Source organism: Choloepus didactylus, chromosome 2 (assembly GCF_015220235.1).
Source record: "Choloepus didactylus isolate mChoDid1 chromosome 2, mChoDid1.pri, whole genome shotgun sequence".
Taxonomy (NCBI): Eukaryota; Metazoa; Chordata; class Mammalia; order Pilosa; family Megalonychidae; genus Choloepus; species Choloepus didactylus.
In genome coordinates, this window is record NC_051308.1 from 77,412,904 (window position 1) to 77,433,076 (window position 20,173).

General features: G+C 39.7%; 1 long non-coding RNA gene across 2 annotated transcripts; it reads right to left on the reverse strand.

Moving 5' to 3' along the window:
• Positions 1 to 229: 229 nt before the first annotated feature.
• Positions 230 to 19,266, reverse strand: LOC119526220. Of its 2 annotated transcripts, none has more exons than XR_005215152.1 (3): positions 19,101 to 19,266; positions 15,746 to 18,596; positions 230 to 272 (listed from the first exon to the last, which is right to left on the reverse strand). It is a non-coding gene; the product is annotated as an uncharacterized LOC119526220 (long non-coding RNA). The 2 variants fall into 2 exon arrangements; XR_005215153.1 differs by lacking the exon at positions 230 to 272 and having other exon boundaries at positions 15,533 to 15,864; positions 16,578 to 18,596.
• Positions 19,267 to 20,173: the final 907 nt, after the last annotated feature.

A 20,173-nucleotide genomic window follows, 5' to 3' on the forward strand; every position in this document is an offset into this window, starting at 1 on the left:
CACTAGAACCTAAAAAGGGTTGTCTATATTGTGTGTAAGAATGCCCACCAGAGTGATCTCTCGGCTCCTTTTGGAATCTCTCTGCCACTGAAGCTTATTTCATTTCATTTCACATCCCCCTTTTGGTCAAGAAGATATTCTTCATCCCACGATGCCGGGTCTACATTCCTCCCCGGGAGTCATATTTCACGTTGCCAGGGAGATTTACTCACCTGGGTGTCAGATCCCACGTAGGGGGGAGGGCAGTGGTTTCACCTGCCAAGTTGGCTTAGCTAGAGAGAGAGGGCCACATGTGAGCAACAAAGAGGCATTCAGGAGTAGGCTCTTAGGCACAATTATAGGGAGCCTTAGCCTCTCCTTTGCAGCAACAGACATACATTTGCTTTTATAACATACTGTTGACTATATTGATAACTTATTTGACTCAAAGTTCAATTCTAACATTGTTTCTATAGAAATTACAAGCCACTATGCATTGATCTACTTTAGGACAGTGTCCAAGAAGATGCTGCATAGGAATGCCTAAATAAAAATGTGCAATGGATTTTCCTTGGTCTGGACCCCCCAAGGAGAGACTTGATTTGGTACTCCTATCTGAGGATACTATCATCAATTCTCTTATTTGTGTCCAAGGTAGGCAGCATCTCCAACAAATTGCCTGCCAATGATAAGCCAAAATAAATGCATTGACATAGTTCATTTGGTCCAGATACTGAAAGGGTGGAGATTCTAAAAAGATTTTCTTCAGAAGTATTGATTTTGGACAGAAGAAGATGGCGGCATAGAGAGGAGTGAAAGCTAGTTAGTCCCCCTGGAACAACTAATAAACAACCAGAACAACAAGTAAATAATCTGGAATAACTGCAGGGGGACAAATGTGACTGTCCACTCATCATACACCAACCTGAATTGGGAGGAATGCCTGAGATCACAGCATAAAATCTGTAAGTAAAAACTGTGGATCCAAGCTGGGAGCCCCCACCCCCCCACAGCCCAAACTGCAAAGCCTCACAATGCTAGAGAGCAGCCTCTCCCAGCAAGCAAATATAGCTCAGCAGAGCTCCAACTAGGGTTTTAATTAACAAGCATGGACTGCTCAATACCAGATATGAATCCCCAATAAGCAGACACAGGCTTTTGCTGATGACTGACCTTGGAGAGCCAGAGGGTGGCCACACCCTGAAGGGGGCATTCTGTCCCTTTTTTGGCTCAGTGGAGAAAGCCTCAGCCATTTTCAGTTCCCAGCACTCTGACCCAGACAAGGGTGGAGATAGCACAGGCAGAGAGTTTATTCAAATGCTAATGACCTCTCCATAGGGGGCGCATCTTCCCTAAGAGGAAAGGGGTGGGGCCCAGCTCTACTACCCACCCTCCATTCAGAACCAGACCCCAGTGCCTGAGGGAAAGCAGCCATGGGCCATACCTCCTTATACCAGTCTGGAGCTACAGGATGACAGGTGCCACCTGCTGGGCAGAAAAGCACAGTGACTTAAGGCCTCACAGGGTGCACCAATCTTCTAAGGCATACTCTCAGGGAGACATGATACTATTGACTTCTTCTAAGACTTGGGCCCATTCTGCTCTGGGAAAACCTGATTGGGTAACCAGATGCCTAGACAACAGAAAACTACAACCTACACTAAGAAAAACAAAGTTATGGCCCAGTCAGAGGAACAAACTTACACTTCAACTGAGATACAGGAATTGAAACAACTAATCCTAAATCAGTTCAAAAAGTTTAGGGAAGATATGGCAAAAGAGATGAAGCATTTAATGAAAACACTGGGTATACATAAGGTAGAAATCAAAAGTTTGAAAAAACAACTGGCAGAATCTATGGAAATGAAAAGCACAACACAAAAGATGAAAGACACAATGGAAACATACAACAGCAGATGTCATGAGGCAGAAGAAAACACTCAGGAACTGGAGAACAAGGCACCTGAAAGCCTACACACAAAAGAACAGATAGAGAAAAGAATGAAAAAATATGAGCAGCATCTCCAAGAACTTAAGGGAGAAATGAAATTCAGGAATGTACATGTCATTGGTGTCCCAGAAGGAGAGGAGAAGGGAAAAGGGGCAGATGCAATAATAGAGAAAATAATAAATGAAAATTTCCCATCTCTTATGGAAGACATAAAATTCCAGATCCAAGAAGTGCAGCATACCCCAAACAGAATAGATGTCTCTTTCAGTATCTTAAATATATCACCCACCCCACTTCTTTCATGCCTCCATGGTTTCTACTGAGAAATCCGCACATAGTCTTCTCAAGCTTCCTTTGTATGTGATGGATTGCTTTTCTCTTGCTGCTTTCAGGATTCTTTCTCTGTCTTTTATGTTTGAAAATCTGATTATTAAGTGTCTTGGTGTAGGTCTATTCAGATCTATTCTGTTTGGGGTACGCTGCTCTTCTTGGAGCTGTAATTTCATGTCTTTCATAAGAGATGGGAAATTTTCATTTATTATTTCCTTGATTGTTGCTTCTGCCCCTTTTTCCTTCTCCTTCTGGGACACCCATGACACATACATTCATGTGCTTCATGTTGTCATTCAATTCCCTAGGATGTTGCTCATATTTTTCCATTCTTTTTCCTATCTGTTCTTTTGTGTATAGGATTTCAGGGGTCTTGTTCTCCAGTTCCTAAGTGTTCTCTTCTGCCTCCTGAGATCTGCTGTTGTATGTCTCCGTTGTGTTTTTCATCTCTTGTGTTGTGCCTTTCATTTCCTTAGATTCTGTCAGTTGTTTTTTTCAAACTTTCAATTTCTACCTTATGTTCAACCAGTGTTTTCTTTATAGCCTTCATATCTTTTGTTATATCTTCCCTGAACTTGTTGATTTGGTTTTTTATTTGATTTAGCATATTTCTTTGAAAGTCTTTAATAGATTGTTTCATTAAAGTGAAACAATATCTCAACTGTATCTTGATTGAGGTGTAAGCTTGTTCGTTTGACTGGGCTATATATTTATTTTTCCTAGTGTAAACTGTAGTGTTCTGTCGTCTAGGCATCTGGTTTCCTTGGTTACCCCAATCAGATTTTTCCAGACCAGAATGGGTTAAGGTCTCAGCATGGGGCTATATTCTGGCTGTGTCTAGGAGGAATGACAGATTTTCCTGTGAGGTCTCCAGTTGTTGTGCTTTTCCTAACCTGCCCAGCAGGTGGCACCTGTCAGCCTGTCACTCCCAACTGGTGTAAGGAGGTGTGGCCTCCTTAGTTTCTGTTTTGGCTATTTTCTCCCAGGCTCTGGGGTCTGGTTCTGAAGGGAAAGCTGAGCCACACCTCCTTACTCTTAGGGAAGATACACCCCCTAGGGAGTTATCATCTGTGTTTGAATTGTCTCTCTGACTCTGTTACCTCTACCCCTGTCTGGGACATAAAGTCCCTTTTTGAGACAGTACATAGCCCCCAAGTTTCATTCATCAGCCAGAGGTAACACCTGGTCTTCTGGGCTACCCCTCCTGGGACAAATGAATCTTCTGGTTCTCTAAGATCAGTCATCACTAAAAGCCTCTGTCTGATTGTTGCAGTTTTGTAGCTTGTATTCAGCAGTCTATATTTGTTAATTAAATCCCAGTAGGAGCTCAGCTGAGCTATGTTCGCTTGCTTAGAGAGTGCTGCTTGTTTCTACCACAGTGAGTTTTTGCAGCTTAGCTTGCCATGGGGGGAGGAGCTCTCCATGCAGTTCCACAACTTTTACTTACAGATTCTGTGCTATGATCTCAGGCATTCCTCCCAGGTTGATGTACAATGTGTGGACAGTCACAGTTTTCTCCCAGCAGTTATTCCAAATTATTTACTAGTTGTTCCTGGTTGCTTATTAGTTGTTCCAGGAGACTGACAAAATTCTACTCCTCTCTATGCTGCCATCTTGCCCCTCCTCTGACACAACTTTTTAAATGAACTGTTAGAAAAATACTTGTCTAGGTAATTTATTTCCTATAATATGTAACATTTTATTTGTCTCACAATACAGTGTGATATACACCCCTTATTTTTCTAGAAGGCTACCTCTGTTTCCATTAAAATGCAAGCAATCATCCTGAGTCTTCTCTCTCTCTCTCAGCATTCTCTATTTCATTCACAGGCAGAACTCTCATCAGTTATATAGAACAACCTCCTGAAACATTAACAATGACATTTGAGAGGGTCTTGGGCCTCACAATTTCATTCCTCCCTGGTCTGAATTTAAATCCTTAGAAATTCATTTTGAGGATCTTAAAAGCTTGTTGTTCAGTCATCAACAATCTCCTTAGAAGAAGAGAATAAATCCTGTATACTGGAAGCACCAACATCCTGTGGGGGTGTGTAGTATTGGGGGATGGATCCCAGGGGAAAGAAGGAGGAGATTGGACAGGCCAGACATCTAATTGGAGGACAAATTTGATCAGAATTAAAATACAAAAGCATTTCTACAAGCCACTCAATTTGTTGTACTGTTAACAAAGTCTCCTCTTTGTTCATTTCTTTTAGCCAAAATTATAACAAAACAAAATATCAAAGTTATAAACTATACTACATTAGAACCAATAGTAAGAAAAAAAAAGGAGGGGGTTAAACACTTTGGAGGAAGGCAGAAATGTGCTCTAGATGCTGAACTATGGCAACGGTGGTTTGCTTTGTTTGTTCTCCACACTTCCTTCCTCAATTGCACCACATCCCTTACATGTAAAGCAGAAATTTCTGACCAAAACATTGCAGAACCTTAAAAGCCAAAAGAAGGGGTCTCAACAGACAGCTGTTTGAACTATCAAACCAGCAACCACCCCCTGGTCCCTGGTCCACAGCCTGCAGAGCCTTGCATTCTGGGAATGGGGTAACCCAAGGAGGGATCAAAACTGCACCACTCTCCCTGCCACCACCGTCAGAGACTCTGCAAGGCTGGCTACAGACAGAGCCAGGAGGGAAAGGACCTGATCTGAGCCCTCCCAGGCTCTCCTTTCACTGCCCCTTTCCTGGAATCCTTCCCCCAAAACTACAGCTATTACTACACCCATAAGATACCAACAGTGCCCCAGTGATCTGATACATCCTCATTTTACCATGAGATTGCTGAAGACTACAAAAAGGCTTCAAAACCCTCAAATGAATTTCCAACGATATCATTTCAGACCTATGGTGAAAGATTATTTAAGACAAAGGACCCTCTCAAGAAGTTGCCTTCAAAGTTCCCAACACTCTTGTCCCTCCACTGACCCTCATAAATCTGAGACCAAAAGTGACCTAGCAGTGAAGGCCCCTCCCTCAGGCATCCCCAAACAGCATCTTGAGCACAGTATCTCTGCTTCAGACCACCTGAGCACCACTCTACTCTTCCATCCTCAGAAAGGACTTACAAAGACATGGAAGGGTAAAGCTGTTGTTCTGTGATTTAGCTGGGACTAAGTGCAGATTTTCTATAAGAGAAAAGGTCCTAGCATCTAAAGGATGGAAGAGATGTTTTTAAAAGGAGAAACCTGTTGGGAATTTCCCTTCTGGAGTTAGCTCAAGGAGGATAGATATGAACAAAGAAAGGAAACCATCCTGACAATGAACCTGGAAAGACTACCCAAAGAAAGCTGAAGGTTCTCACACATTGTCACCAGATGGTGCAGGATGGGGAGCACCATACTGTCTAATGCAACTTTCAACAGCAGGCCATGAGTAAGACAGGCTGGGATCACCCAGGCTTGACAACTTGATAGAGGGAGTAATCTGCTACTCTCCCAGATCCAGCAAGAGCATACCTAAGGGATGTTTGTCAGCTGAAGCAGCCACACCAGTCTCCTTTTGTTTACTTTCAGTAACAATAACAGTAATAGCAATAATAACTATAATACATATTCAACTCTCACAGTATTGCAGGCATTGAGTCAATTCATTAGTATACATTATCCTTTGTAATGCTCACAATATTATCTCTATTTTATATAAGAAGGAACAGCAGCACAGAGAAGTTAATTACCCAAGGTCACATACCCAGGAAGAAGAAGAGATAGTATTTGAACCAGGACTCTGACTCCAGAGCAGTTAGCGATTTCATTAATCCGCTTTCATGACACAGTATCATCCTACTACAACAGTACAGCAGGGTAAACACAAGCCTTGGCCTCAAAAAGGTGAGTGTTCAAATCCTGACTCTGCCAGTAACTGTGGGCAGTTACTTAATCTCTCTCACTTAGTTGCCTCCTGTATCACATGGGGATAATTTATGAAAATGTCCAATCAACTAACATCAATTGAATCTAATGTTTTTACTACTAGTATTATTATTTTCTTTTCTGGTTCTGTTCCAAAAACATTTATGTCTATATAAGACAATAAAATTGTATTAAAATACAAAATAATGTCTCTCAATGCAAGTTTTCATTTGTATTACTAATTAAGGTTATACTTTTAGCTAGTTTGTTAGCAAAGGTGAGATTTATATCCATCCTTTTTTTTCCACTTTTTCAAAATCACTACTGATTGTTTATTAACATTGCATCTTCACTATCCCTACAGCATCTCAATACCTTAGGAAGATTCAATGAATAATTTAAAATTCATGTTTAATTTATAATACATGCTTATAGCAACTGTTTTCATGAACTGATCCTTGTTAAATATCTCAGAGGCCTTGACGCACAGGTGGCTCCATTAAAAATGTATTTTCAGTTTCTGTAAAAGTGCTGAGATGGGCACATTTGTAGTTAATTGACGATAGATTACATGCTATCATATTCACATTTGAATAAACAATGCTCTTTTTTTGTCTGAAGATTAGTTATGTGCCAATACTTCCCATGTCCTTTTTATTTTTTGGATTATAATTAAAACATATAACATAAGACAACATGACTGACTCAACTCTTTCCTGGAAACTAGATGAAGATAGAATTATAGGGGAGAAACTGGGAGAGGGAGAGAGAAAGCAATGAAGAGTGGAGAATGCACACTTCCAAAGTTAAGTAATACATGGTTGGGGTGGAATGCAGTGGGGAATCCAGGATCTTTCTTTAGCGTTATCCAGATGCTCTGAATGAAATAATCAAGAAGATGTAGAACACTTTTCTCTTGTGGTGACTCTCACTTTTCTGGGGCCAACATACATCCTCAACTAGATAGTGGTCACTTACCAGGAACAGAACTGGAGTCAGAACATGGCATCATTTTCTGTTGAATCTAGGTGCGTGATCCATCAAATGGTTTAAGTTTCATTTACATTTAGCCTAAGTGTGCAGTCACCTAATATGTAAATTGGGGCCTCTTATAAGTGGCTATGATGCTGTTTCCTGAGCCAATAGAGGTTATTCATTTGTAGAGATGAGACAAACATGAATATAGCCAAGGATAAATCAGTTCCAAGTAACACAGTCTTGGAGATATTGATTCTACTTGAAGTGATGTTGTTTTTCTTAGAATGTACCTGAGGTTAATGATCTCTCTTAATTGATGTTGTTGTGCCAACAAAACTATGAGAAGTCCAGCCTTGGGGGAAACCTCTCTTTCCATGGGTGAGGAACTCAGGGAGACCGTACACTACAAATCAGTGTGATAGTCACTCTACTTCCCTGACAGATGGACCAGGCTTAGGGTTGTTTCTAGAATTACCTATCAAAATAATTGTTAGTTTTGTGGGATTTTTTTCAAAACAGACTAAGTTATTTCTATTAAGCTATCATGAAAAAATGGCCCAGGACTGGGGACAAAATATTGTGATCTATTTGAGAATGGTCCCTGCATCATGTATATTTTTACTTAGTTCTTATTTAATGCAGAATGTTAAAAGCAGCAGTTGAGGGCAACCATGCTGATTCACTCATCATTATACCTCTGGTTTAATGCTAGAGTATAGGAACTGTGACACAGTAGGAGGTTAAAAAGTATTTGTTAAATAGGAAAAAGATGTGTGTTTAATAGTGAGCAGACTCCAGCATCCAGATTCTTATATGATACACGCATGGAAAGAATCAATGTATGCTGTATTCCTCAAAGCAACAACTCAGCACAATATCTACTTGCCATGAGGTCAGTTTTCTTTCAGGAGAAGAGAAGAAATTCATTTAGAAACGGACCTCCTTTGGATGCAAATTGCAAAAAAGAGTACTATTGTTGGGAATGTTCATAGCCCTTTTTAGTTGCATATTCCTTGATACTCAATTTCATTAGCTTTTTTGAGAATAAGACCCTGGAATTTCAGCATTAGTACCTCTTTATGATGAAAAAATGAGAAGCCAAAGGCAATAATGACAGCTGTCACTAACTGAGCACTGACTTATCTGATTAATGCTTAATATCCTAAGATAAATCCATAACTGTATTATCTAATCCTCACAGCCATCCTTTGAGGTAGGAATGATTTTAGCCCCACTCTACATAGAAGGAAACTAAGGCTCAAAGAAGTTAAGTGACTTGTCAGCTTCACATGGCTGTCAAGTGGTGAAGGTGGGATTTGAACCAAGGTCTGTCTGATTCCAGAGCTCATGCTCGTAAACAGTGAAATTTATACCTCTGTACTCACCTATCTTTTGGAAGTCCATAAAGCCTTTGGTAATGGACATAGCAAATATCCTTTAAGAAAATATAAACAATATTTTGGATGGATTACGAGGAATCCTTGGAGGCAGTGGACTGAATAGCTGCACCCCGAGGTTTGCTAGTCCTTATGTCAAAGTTTTAGTTTCAAGTTTACAGCAGGAATGGGCCTCTCAGCCTGCCCTCCCAGTTTCATTTTGAGGGGCTCATCACCAGACAGACCTCCTCTATTTTAATCAGGCTTGTCTCTGTAAAATTCCTACCACACATTTCAAGTTTTCCTTTCTTTATTTCCTTCTAGAAGCTGTTCTCCAAACTAAGTTAAATATGGCCACTAATTCTTTACAGCAGGTAGAATTTATTTCTCTACCCCCTTGAATCTAGTGGCCTTTATGACTTGCTTCAACCAAAAGAATGTGGTGAGAGTGACATCACATGAAATCCCAAGCTGTGACTTCAAGGGGCCCCGCAGCTTCTGCTTTTACCCTCTTCGAGCATTTCTGCCTCATGAACAAGCCCATCGATGAGGATGAGCAGGCCCACATGGAGAAAGAGGCCCGACCATCCCAGCCATTACAGGAATCTCAGAATCCCAGCCAAGGCCCCAGATGGTGGGTAAGGCTGTCCACGACTAACTGCCCCCCCACTGAGCCACCGTCAGCCGCAGACAAAAGAACAAGCTCAGCATGCAGAGTAGGGATGAGCTATCCAAGCTGACCTCTGCCCAAATCGCCAAGCCAAAGAACAGTGACAAATAAATGGTTGTTTTTTTAAGCCCCAAAGTTTTGGGGTCTTTTCATTGCAGTAGATCACTAGTACATGTCCTTTTATTACTTTCTTCCCTCCATGTCCATTGCCTACTTGTAGGCTGAGCTCCAAAGTCACTCCTCCAAGAAAGTTTCCCTCACCAGTAAGTACTTCCTCACAAGACCAGGCTCCCTATGGTTTAAGTAGATGCCATTGCCTGGTGTGATTCTAAGGGCACAGAGACTTCACTTCCTCCCTAAATATCTTCTCCATCCACTGGCTGATGATTGGAATCTCACTATTAAAATTTAATTCCTTACATAAAAGCATAGATGCCTATTAAATTTTAAGAGTTCCTGGAAAGGATAACAGTGTTGCTTTTGATTTGCTCTTATTGTAAAAGCATACTGGACTAAAAAGTGGCCTTACATAAGATCTCTTTTCCAATAAATTAAAAAAAAAAAAAAAAGATTTAGGTCATCTTGAATGTAAACTTTTAGGGACATAGATGAAATAATTATATGTTTAATATCAATATTCAACATATTAATTTAACTAAACATGCACATTTAAAATCACATTATATAAAATAAAATCAATTTAGAAATTTTTTTCTGCTCCTGCATTCCCTGAAGCTATTTCATTCAAAATTGCCATCTGTGTCTTCAGTGGCAAGTGTCTTCCTTATTACTAGGGACACTTTTTGAGTCATCTGACAGTTTTACAGATATCATCTTCTCTTCCAGCTAATTTATTTTTTTTAACCATGATGCTATCATTGGGATTTTTTACCCAAGCCACAAGTTCACAAAACACTAAAACATTGGTTGTTTTTTTTTTCCACTTATCCTGTAAGTGTATATTCATGAACTTCACATTGTAACCACTTACAGTATTGCTTTTTAAAAGGGCCTTCAAAAAGCTTGTTTACAATGACATCTAAGGCTTGCAATTTAAAGAATTTATCCCAAAGAAAGGATTCATTAAATCCATCTTAAATTTCTTTGTTCCCACTTTTTTTAAATCAGAAGACACCACAGTTATGTAAGAGTTTATGATTTTTTAAAGTCATTTCAGGCTAATGTGTCTTCCTCAACTGTAACTTGTGGTTCAGAAAAGTCATTGAGAGAGCATAACACAATGCAAAGGACTATGGAAGAACTCTAAAGTAAGGCAACTCCCTCTTTTCTGAGCTATAATTTTGGGGAAAACATCAGATTTCTTTGTTTGGCTTGTATAGTAACATATGCTTGCTCTAGAAACTTTCAAACAATACAGAAAATTAGAGAGGTGAAAATAAAAATCATCCATAATGCCACCAATCAGAGATAATTATTTTAACACTTGGTTCATTTCCTTCCAGAGCTTCTTCCTATGCATTATTTTTTATAACATCGAACTCAATCACCTATGTATCTATTTAATTGTACATCATAAGCATTTCCCTTATTAGGGATTCCTTGTAAGAAAGGTATGTCATCATTCACTTAACCACCCTCCTACTACTGTACATTTAGATTGTCTAGGGCAGAAGCCTCTTGAACCTTGGTGTGCCGGTTTGAACGTGTTATGTCCCCCAAAACGCCATTATCTTTGATGTAATCTTGTGTGGGCAGATGTATCAGTGTTGATTAGATTGTAATTCTTTGAGTGTTTCCATGGAGATGCAACCCACCCAACTCTGGGTGATGACTCTGATTGGATAATTTCCACGGAGGTGTTACCCCACCCATTCAGGGTGTGTTTAAATTAAATCACTGGGGCCATACAAATGAGCTGACAAACAGAAGGAATTCAGTGCAGCTGAGAGTGACATTTTGAAGAGGAGCTACAGCCAAGAGGGACACTTTGAAGAATGCACAGAAGCTGAGAGAGTAGCTGCAGATGAGAGACAGTTTGAAGATGGCCGTCGAAAGCAGACTCTTGCTCTGGAGAAGCTAAGAGAGGACAAACACCCCAAGAGCAACTAAATGTGACATTTTTGAGGAACTGCAGCCGAGAGAGGAACATCCTGGGAGAAAGCCATTTTGAAACCAGAACTTTGGAGCAGATGCCAGCCACGTGCCTTCCCAGCTAACAGAGGTTTTCTGGACACCATTGGCCATCCTCCAGTGAAGGTACCCGATTACTGATGTGTTACCTTGGACACTTTATGGCCTTAAGACTGTAACTTTGTAATCAAAAAAACCCCGTTTACAAAAGCCAATCCATTTCTGGTGTTTTGCATTCTGGCAGCGTTAGCAAACTAGAACACTTGGTGTGGAAGGTTTTAGATTCCTTTTTCCTTTTCACTTTTTTGAGCATCTACCTGGGTAAAAGATACTAAAGATATGAAAGATACTAAAGATACTAAAAATTAATGAAGACTGTCCCTGCCCTCAAAGGAGAGAGATCTATAAAAAATTAATTGTATAAAATACAAGTTGCTCTTGCAGCAAAAGAGTGAGAAGTCACCTGCACAGAGGAGTGGTCAAGGGAGGTTCCAGGAAGGGGTCAACATCTGAAGATGTTAATTGCTTGTTTTTTGCATCTCAAGACTTAGTTTTTAAAATGTTTGCAAAGTCAGAAGAAATTTTCAGGCATCTTTTCCCATCTAGATTCCTGGAACAGAGCACCTAGCCAGCCTAGCTACATCTTTTTTACATAACAGTCAAAGGCTTCCTGGACCAGAGACTTTTCCCCAGGAGCAGATGTGGATAGGGGTAAAAAGATCATGGGGACACTTGGGCCTGAAGGGATGAAACAAGACAGAAGCCAAGGACAAGTGCAAGCATGAACAGCCAGAGCAAGCCCAGCCTCTTCCTTGTCTTGCTAGGTCCAGCCCTGCCACTCCCACACTCTCCAGTACCTTGCTTTGCATGTCTGTGTCCCATGTGCACTGCTGGGACTTGTATTGCCTGTGCTCGCTGGTTCTTTTAAACATGCATGTCTCATCTTCCTCCATTAAATAGTAAGTTCCTTGAGTTTGGTGGCAACAGCAATAATGTAATCATACAGAGCTCACAGCCCTCATTTGGGCTCTTACTGTAGGATCTATGTGACCGTTGGTTATTCCCAGCCTCCTTTGAGCTCTCATTTCTGCCCAAGCAACCTAATAATCTCCCTCTCAGTCTACAGACATAGCCAGAGGCAGGCCTCAGATGTGCCCCTTCAGTCCACATTGACCCTACAGATTCTTCACCGCAGATCTATCTCTTGCTTATCCATGGCACCTTGGATTTGACATTTCCTAACTGTCCTAAGCCTGTATCACAGCCAGAACTCAGAAGTCAGTTTCCTTCTGTCCCATGTGGGGGCACTGGTGCAGACACCTAAGACCAGACCTGTAGACTTGAGTAGTGCCACATAAAGGTCACTGAAAACAATCAAGTCCTAACTAAAATGTCACCTCCTCAGAGGAGTGTTCTCTGCCCACCCCATCCAAAGTAATCACCACCCCACACCACCAACCCCATCATCCACTGTGTTTATTTTCCTCATAGTATGTTATCATCACTGCCTCAGATTATCATGTTTGTTTGTTTATTGTGCCTCTCTACTAAAACATACCATAAGAGCAAATCTGAATGAATGAATAAATGCATAAACAAAAAATGTGGCCTTGAAAGTGAGTAAGCATGACAGTGCTAGATGCTGCAGATAAAGTGTTATCATCCCAGCCCTCCAACAACTCGCAGTCTAATAAGAAGAGAGAATAGGAAACAAAATAATTGAATACAATGTGAAAAAGGTTAATAGCAGCTATATACTTAAGAATAGAGGTAGTACAGAAGAAGGAGCCTAGAAACTTGCTGAAGAAAGTGGTCACTGAACTTAGTTTTAAATAATTGTTGGAGATTTGCCACTTAGATAATGAAGGAAATTACTTTCAAAAGGGCCTCTTAAATCTTTTTTCTAACCTGAGTATTTAATCTCATTTGCTTCCCACATGGAAACTCAGGGTTTAAATATGCTTTGAGATTATCTGGTACAGTGGTTCTCAAAGAGGACTGTGGAGGTTTTAAAATATATATACAAACTCTTTGATATTCATCTCTTCCGTGGACCCTAATTCCTCTCCCTTTGAGCGTGGACTGTATTTAGTGACTTATTTGTAATGAATAAAATGTGGCAAAATGATGCAGTGTGACATCTGAGTCTAGGTCATAAAAGACATTGTGACTTCCTTTTTACTCTCTCTCTCAATCTCTGTCTCACACATCACTCACCCTGAGGAAGCCATGGCCATGTTGTGAGGACACTCAGTGAACTTAGACCTGTGGCCAACAGCCACATGAGTGAGCCATCTTGGAAAAAGTCCTCCAGCCCCAGTTAAGCCTTGAGATGACAGACGTTCCAGTCAACATCTCAACTGCAAACCCATGAGAGACCGAGTCAGAAATACCCAGCTAAGCTGCTCCTGAATTCCAGACCAACAAAAAGTGTGAAATAATAAATGCTTGTTTTAAGTCACTAAGTTTGGGGGTAGTTTGTTACACAGCACTAACAAATACAAGGACCTCAAACAGTCTTGTTTAGGTGAGTTAAAACTATTGATATTTACCATATTAGAAATTAAAACTGAAATGTTTTTAAAATACTTATGTTTTAATTTATTAAACATAATTAACAGTAATACATACATGTTAACAAAAATACATTTTTGTAAAAATTATATTTTCCAAAACAAAAAGTATTTAGTGAGAAGAATAGCACTTTTACACTTTTACAACCCTTTTTAATGTCTGGCTTAATAGAAGATAGCTGGATTCTTATATCTTCTTCTGCATTTAATCTGTTGTGAAATCACAGATCCTGTGGCTTCTGGAAAGCACCACTGTACACTTATGAAACAGTGAGAGTGAAAAAGGCCACTGATCTAGTCAAGGTTCTCTATAACACCCATGGCAAGTAGACACACAGGCCAGGCCATCTTGAACATGCTCATTGACTGGAAACTCACTGGATACCAAAAAGCCCACTGCTTCCCCCAAAATATGTCTGATGATTAAAAATGTCCTCCATCTATCTCCATCTGAGATTCTATAAAAGTTTCACTCACTAAGTTCAACTCTCAGAAACTTAAATCCACCAGAGTGTTCCTAAAACCCAGAGGCAACAGCCTCTCCAAGAACATCAACCAGGTGTAGCCTCCTTCCCCATAACATTGACACTTTTCAATATGAACAAATTAGGGTGGTCACTGCCTAGACACCCCTGAAGTTCAAGAAAGTGATTAAATGAGAGGAAGGGGTAGCAACAGACAAGATAAGATTTAACAAAGGATTATAAATACTGGATCTTTATATAAATATTTTTTTAGATGCTAGGGTATTAGAACAGCTAGAAGGAAATAACTGAAATGGTGGAACTGTAACCCATAACCTTCTTTGAAATTTGTTCTGTAGCTACTCATTAAATTGTACTTTGAAAGTTATCACCTTTCTGTATATATCTTATATTTCATAATAGGGAAAGAACTGAAACTGTAGAAATGTAACCGATAACATTCTTTGAAATTTGCTCTCTAATTTGCTAAATCATACTTGGAAAAAGTTATCACTGTTCTGCACATATGATAAATTTCACAATTAAAAAAATGTATTTAAGAAATTTCCTCCCTCTGTAATGCTAGCTTTCCTTTTCCATTACTCTTACGCAATTTCCTTAATGGCCTTTCAGAAAAAGTGTAATAACTCCTCTAAGGGTACATCCCTCCTACACTTTTTATAAATTTTATTCATAACTTTGCAGTTCACAGAGCACTTTTGTCCAAGTTTTCTTAAAGTAATATCTTTAAGCCAGCCACTTCAATTCTGAATGAACTTTTTAAAAGTAGTTACCATGTAACACTTCTACCAGTACCAAGGATCCAATGACATTTTAACAAACATGAATTTTCCTACAGCAACTATTTTCATATATCTGCCTTGCAGGATTTGTAGGTTTAACGTACCTAGAAGGATAATATAAAAAGAACATTGAAAGCAATTAGTGCAATTTAGCACAGAGACTCTCTTTTTCTGTTTAAGTCACAGCCTTCTGCCTGTGTTAGACATCCATGTCTTGTGTTTTAAGTTCCTCTTATGGCATCATTAAATCTCCACTCATACCTCCACAAGCCTCTGATAAATAACTTGAGCTCATCAAAATTATCCATCAGGTCTCTATTTAGAGGTGGTTTGGGAAGGGCTATCCACTGCTTTGTGAAAGTAGCAAGGAAATTTAAGTGCCTGGTTCTGAAATGCAGAAAAGGTCCTGGGAGGCACCACCAAAAAAAAAAAAAAAGAAAAGAAAACTGTCTAGAACTGAAAATTAAAATTTCTCTTCATGTCAACTCTGAATTGGAGGGAAAGGACAGTGCTCAGCCAGGAGATTTAAAAATTGAATTTGAATTCCTTTTATATCCACATGAAAATGCTTGGCACAAAATATAATTTGAGCTGAAGTTATCTGGAAGCCATTCGTTGGTATTTCCAATCTCCTAATTTAGAGGGACCCATTCAGAATATATACTTACCATTTCATTATAGGATTTATGAAACATAATGTTACCTCTGGAAAAAAGATCTAAATATCACACAAAAATTGTATTGGATATTTCAGAGGATTCATCCAGCCATTTCTTGCCATCTCTCACTGTGTAAGAGAAAAATAAGAGACTAATATTTTAGTATTAATATGGTAACAGCTAACAGTTTTTGAGCTCTTAATATATCAAATATCATACTAAGTGCTTTTGCACTTTAGCTCATTTAATTCTAATAACTCTACTAAGTGCTATTGTTATCCCCATTTTATAGATAGGAATACTGAAGTTTAGAAATATTATATATCCCAAGGTCACAGAATTAGAAAGTTGCAGAATGGGAATCCAAACACTGGCCTATGAAATTCCAAAGTTGAAAATCTGAATCTCTCTATGTTATAGAAACTGGATAGCATGGAAGATCTTGAATACATTTGCATTGGGATGATAATTATTTACAGTTTGATCTTGGAGGGGATGAACTGGGAACTGCCTAGCAACACCCAGGTCCTACTGTAGGGAGTGTGGGGAGTCTTTGATTTTGACACCATGTGCATGTCCTGTGGGGAATCAGAAATAACCTTCCAGGTTTCAGGGGCAAGTGCTCATTTTAACAAATGATCAGAGAGATTTGTAAACTAACAAAATGAGAAAAGAAATGGTAAAAAAAAATTGGTTTGACTACAAAAAAGTGATACTAATTAGAGCCATGTATCTATTCTTCTTTTTACATTTATTGTGCAACATGATATCAGACTGCACTGATTTTTGTGTATTTATTGTATCCAGTTTTATTGAGAACACCAAGTTCTCCCCACTGTACCTCACAGACCACATGTGCATTCCTAAGGCAGAGAGACAGCATGATATGGGCTTGGGTGTCATCTGACAAGAGTGTGAAGTCTGCTGCACCATTACTGGCTGTGGGCCTTGGGCAAGCTGTATAAACTCTCTATAACCTCAGTTTCTTCACCTGTAAAATGGAGGTTTAAAAAAAGTAAAAGGACATGTCTTAAGTATCATATAGGATTTAACACCTGGGAAGTACATGGCATTCGTTAACTATTAGTTGCATTATGATGATGGTTAATAATAGCATGGCTACCTGTTACAATACTTCTATTTTTTAAATTAGAGGAAAGCATTGCCTTCATCTCTCTCTGTTTGATGTTGTATTTTCAATTTATAGTGTCACCCCCATCATGGGAATTCAACATCTTACAGTAAATACACTAAGTTGTCAAGGGAAGAAAAGAGAACAAAAACAGAAGGCAAGGTAACAAGAGAACAAAACGAGGAGGCTCTCATTTTTAAATTTATAAAACAGTGTCCATGTTGCAGACATAGATACAACATTGGCAAAAGAGAAAAGAAATTTATTTGTGAAACTTCCTAGGGTAAAAAGGCATAAAATTCACAGCAATGAACCCCCAGAGATGGTTGGAGAAAAGGCCTTGCCCCAGCCCTTCAGCAACAACCCATTTTGTGATACATAAATACCCAGTGGCCAGATATAAACTTACTAATTTCATGATCAGAACAGGCAGTAACTTTGAACTAGGAACCCATGTTAACTGAAAGGCAGGTTATAAGGGATTTTAAAAGGCCAAGCAGGGAAAATTGAGAGAGGTAGTTCCAGGGCTTGATCCTGGCCTTAAACACAGGACACAAAACACATGTAACGTGGAGAAAATACCTGAGACCTTTCAGAGACGTGTGTAGGAGCAAATGAAGTGCTCAATATCTTTTGGGAAATTCTAATATCCAATACTTGCTCTATTAAAGGGAGTCAGAAGAAGCCTGAGGTCAGCAGAAACTAGAGGAGGGGACACAAAGAAAGGCAGGTTGCCATGTGTCCGAGGGTTGCGAGAATGCTACAGCCTCTGGGAGAAAACAAACCCTGCTAATAGCTTGATGTTGGACCTCCAGCCTCCAAAACAGTGAGACAATCAAGTACTGTTGTTAAGGCCAACCCATTGTGGGGTATTTGTCACAGCGGCCCAGGTAAACTAAGACAGTACCCAATAAATCTGAACTATTTCTTGCTTTATATACTTTTGTACATAATTTGAAAAAAATATTTTAAGTAAGCATGTATCTACTTTTGTGATTTAAAAAAAAAAATAAGCCCCCACTCCCAGGGGATTTTGACATACAGCTAGGCTGCATGGCTGGCGGCACTCCCTCCACCCACCCCTATGCATGGGTGCATTTAGCTGTGTCATGTGGTCCTAGTTTCACCCATGTTCCTTCTGCTGCTGTGTGAGGTGAGCTTCCTCTCTCAAAGTAGCCGTTCTTCTTAGCCTCCTGCTCCCCCGGGCCTTGGGCCTCCTGGGAAGTCAAGCAATGCCACTCTGACTGCTGGCCACCCTATTCCACAGGCTGGTGCCCCACCCCACCCCATCATGCTGCATCACAGACTCCTCTTCTTTTCCTTTATTGTATGTAGCCCAAGTTCTAATCATATATTGATTTTCCAAAGTAGTGGGAACAAGATCCACATCTACAAGATTCATCACTGTATTTTCAGTTCTTAATACTGTTCTTTGCACAGAGGTGACACTCAATGACATGTGAAAAGGACGGATGAACAAATGGCTACCCCCATCACCAGACAGACCACTCCACGCTGACTGACCCCACTGACGGCCTCAGGCAACCCACTCACGATCAGATCCAGCCTGCACAATGGGAGAGTTCATTTACTGCCCCTATGGCTTGACGGAAAGGAGAAATTCACTCACGGAGAGATACCACTGGAAGCCTGTTCCCACAGGAATCTCAGCAGTCCCGCCTCAGGGTTGTTTCCTGTGCTGCCACTCGGCCCCGTTCCCTCCCACAGCTGTGGAAACAGAAATGAAATCATCAGGCTCCACAAGACACCCTCTATATTCAATCAGAAGCACCTCTGAGTCTGTCCTGTCCAGTGGTAAATGAACAGCCTTCTCAGACTTATCCCTGATGGCAGTAGCAGGTCTTCTTTGAAGCTGAAAATTGACTTGTGATGCCTACTCCCAGGATAAAATAAAATGGCCATGTGTTCAAATTTATTGTAAAGGGTTTGTTTGATTTTTGGGTTAGCCAATACACGTTTTTCTCTAGCCTCAATAATCCACATATATTAGACAGTTTTGAGCTTCTTGGATGGGAGGTACTAAAATAAACATCATCTTTCATGATGATGTAGCAATGAAAGCAAAATGCTCCAAACCCCAATCCTATGGAAATGTCAGTATTGTACCCAAACCCTACTCTCAATCTTTAGCTCATTTCTTTCCATCCTCGAGACACATATTGATTCACATTGTCTAGTAGAAGATTTAGATTTAAATTTGTTCTTACTTACCTTGCAACCCATGATATGTCACTTCATCACATGTTAAATTTTGTTTTCCAATATTGTAAGTTCATTTTTAAATTTCTCTATTTGGGCCTCAGATTTTTGCATATTTCCTCAGCATGGAGAAAAAAGAACACTTAAATATGTGCTTGCTCACAAGCTAGACTTCTGATCCTGAGTATTGTTTTTGCTTCTCTTTAATCTTCCCTAATAAGTACACCTCTTAGAAGTGACTTCATGCAGCTTGCAACACACCACACCTTTTAAAGTGAAGGCTTCCATGAAACGGTGACTAAAACCCTGTTACTTTGCATAATGTTACCCAGAGCCCTTTATTAGAAAATAGGCATCTACAAATGCCTCTTACTCTATCAGTTCCTAAAGTTACAGAGCACTACCTAAAGGTATTGGGTTGCTATATAAAAGCAGAAAACGCGATTGCCACAGTATTTTCTGTGTTTGTTTAATGTTGTTTTAAACTGTTGCAACGTTTGCTTCTCTAATTACAAAGACGCCTACCACCACCACTGGGTGTGGACAAGAGCAAATAGATGCACAAGGGGTGTCCAAGGCACCAGGACTCGGACCCAGATTATTCCACCCCTATTGCTTCTATACTTGCAGAGCTCAGCTTCATAAAGGGTAAAGTTTGAAGCCACCTTTTACCCTTTTCATTACCCCCTTTCTCCACTATAATCCACGTTTTTTTGTTTGTTTTTGTTTTTTGTTTTTTTCTAAGTCAGAGAATTCTGTCTAGCAATACTTGGAATTTATTTGCCAGCTCAAAAAAAAAAAAAAAAATAGCTGACTGAACAAGGATGTTAGCCAGGATTAAGAACTTACACAAGCTAATGCAAGTAAAAATTTTGTTTTATTTTTTCAATCTAACTTTTGGCTATGAAATATGTAGTAGAGAAGCGAGACAAGTAAGGGCAAACATATAATGAAAATTACATCAAATTATCTGCCAGGACCCCACACTTTCCTGTTTTTTTCTTCCTAAATACTAGCTACTCCTTCTAGAGTTTCCTTTACTAGATCCTCCTCATCTGTTTGACCTTTTTTATTAATGTGCTCTT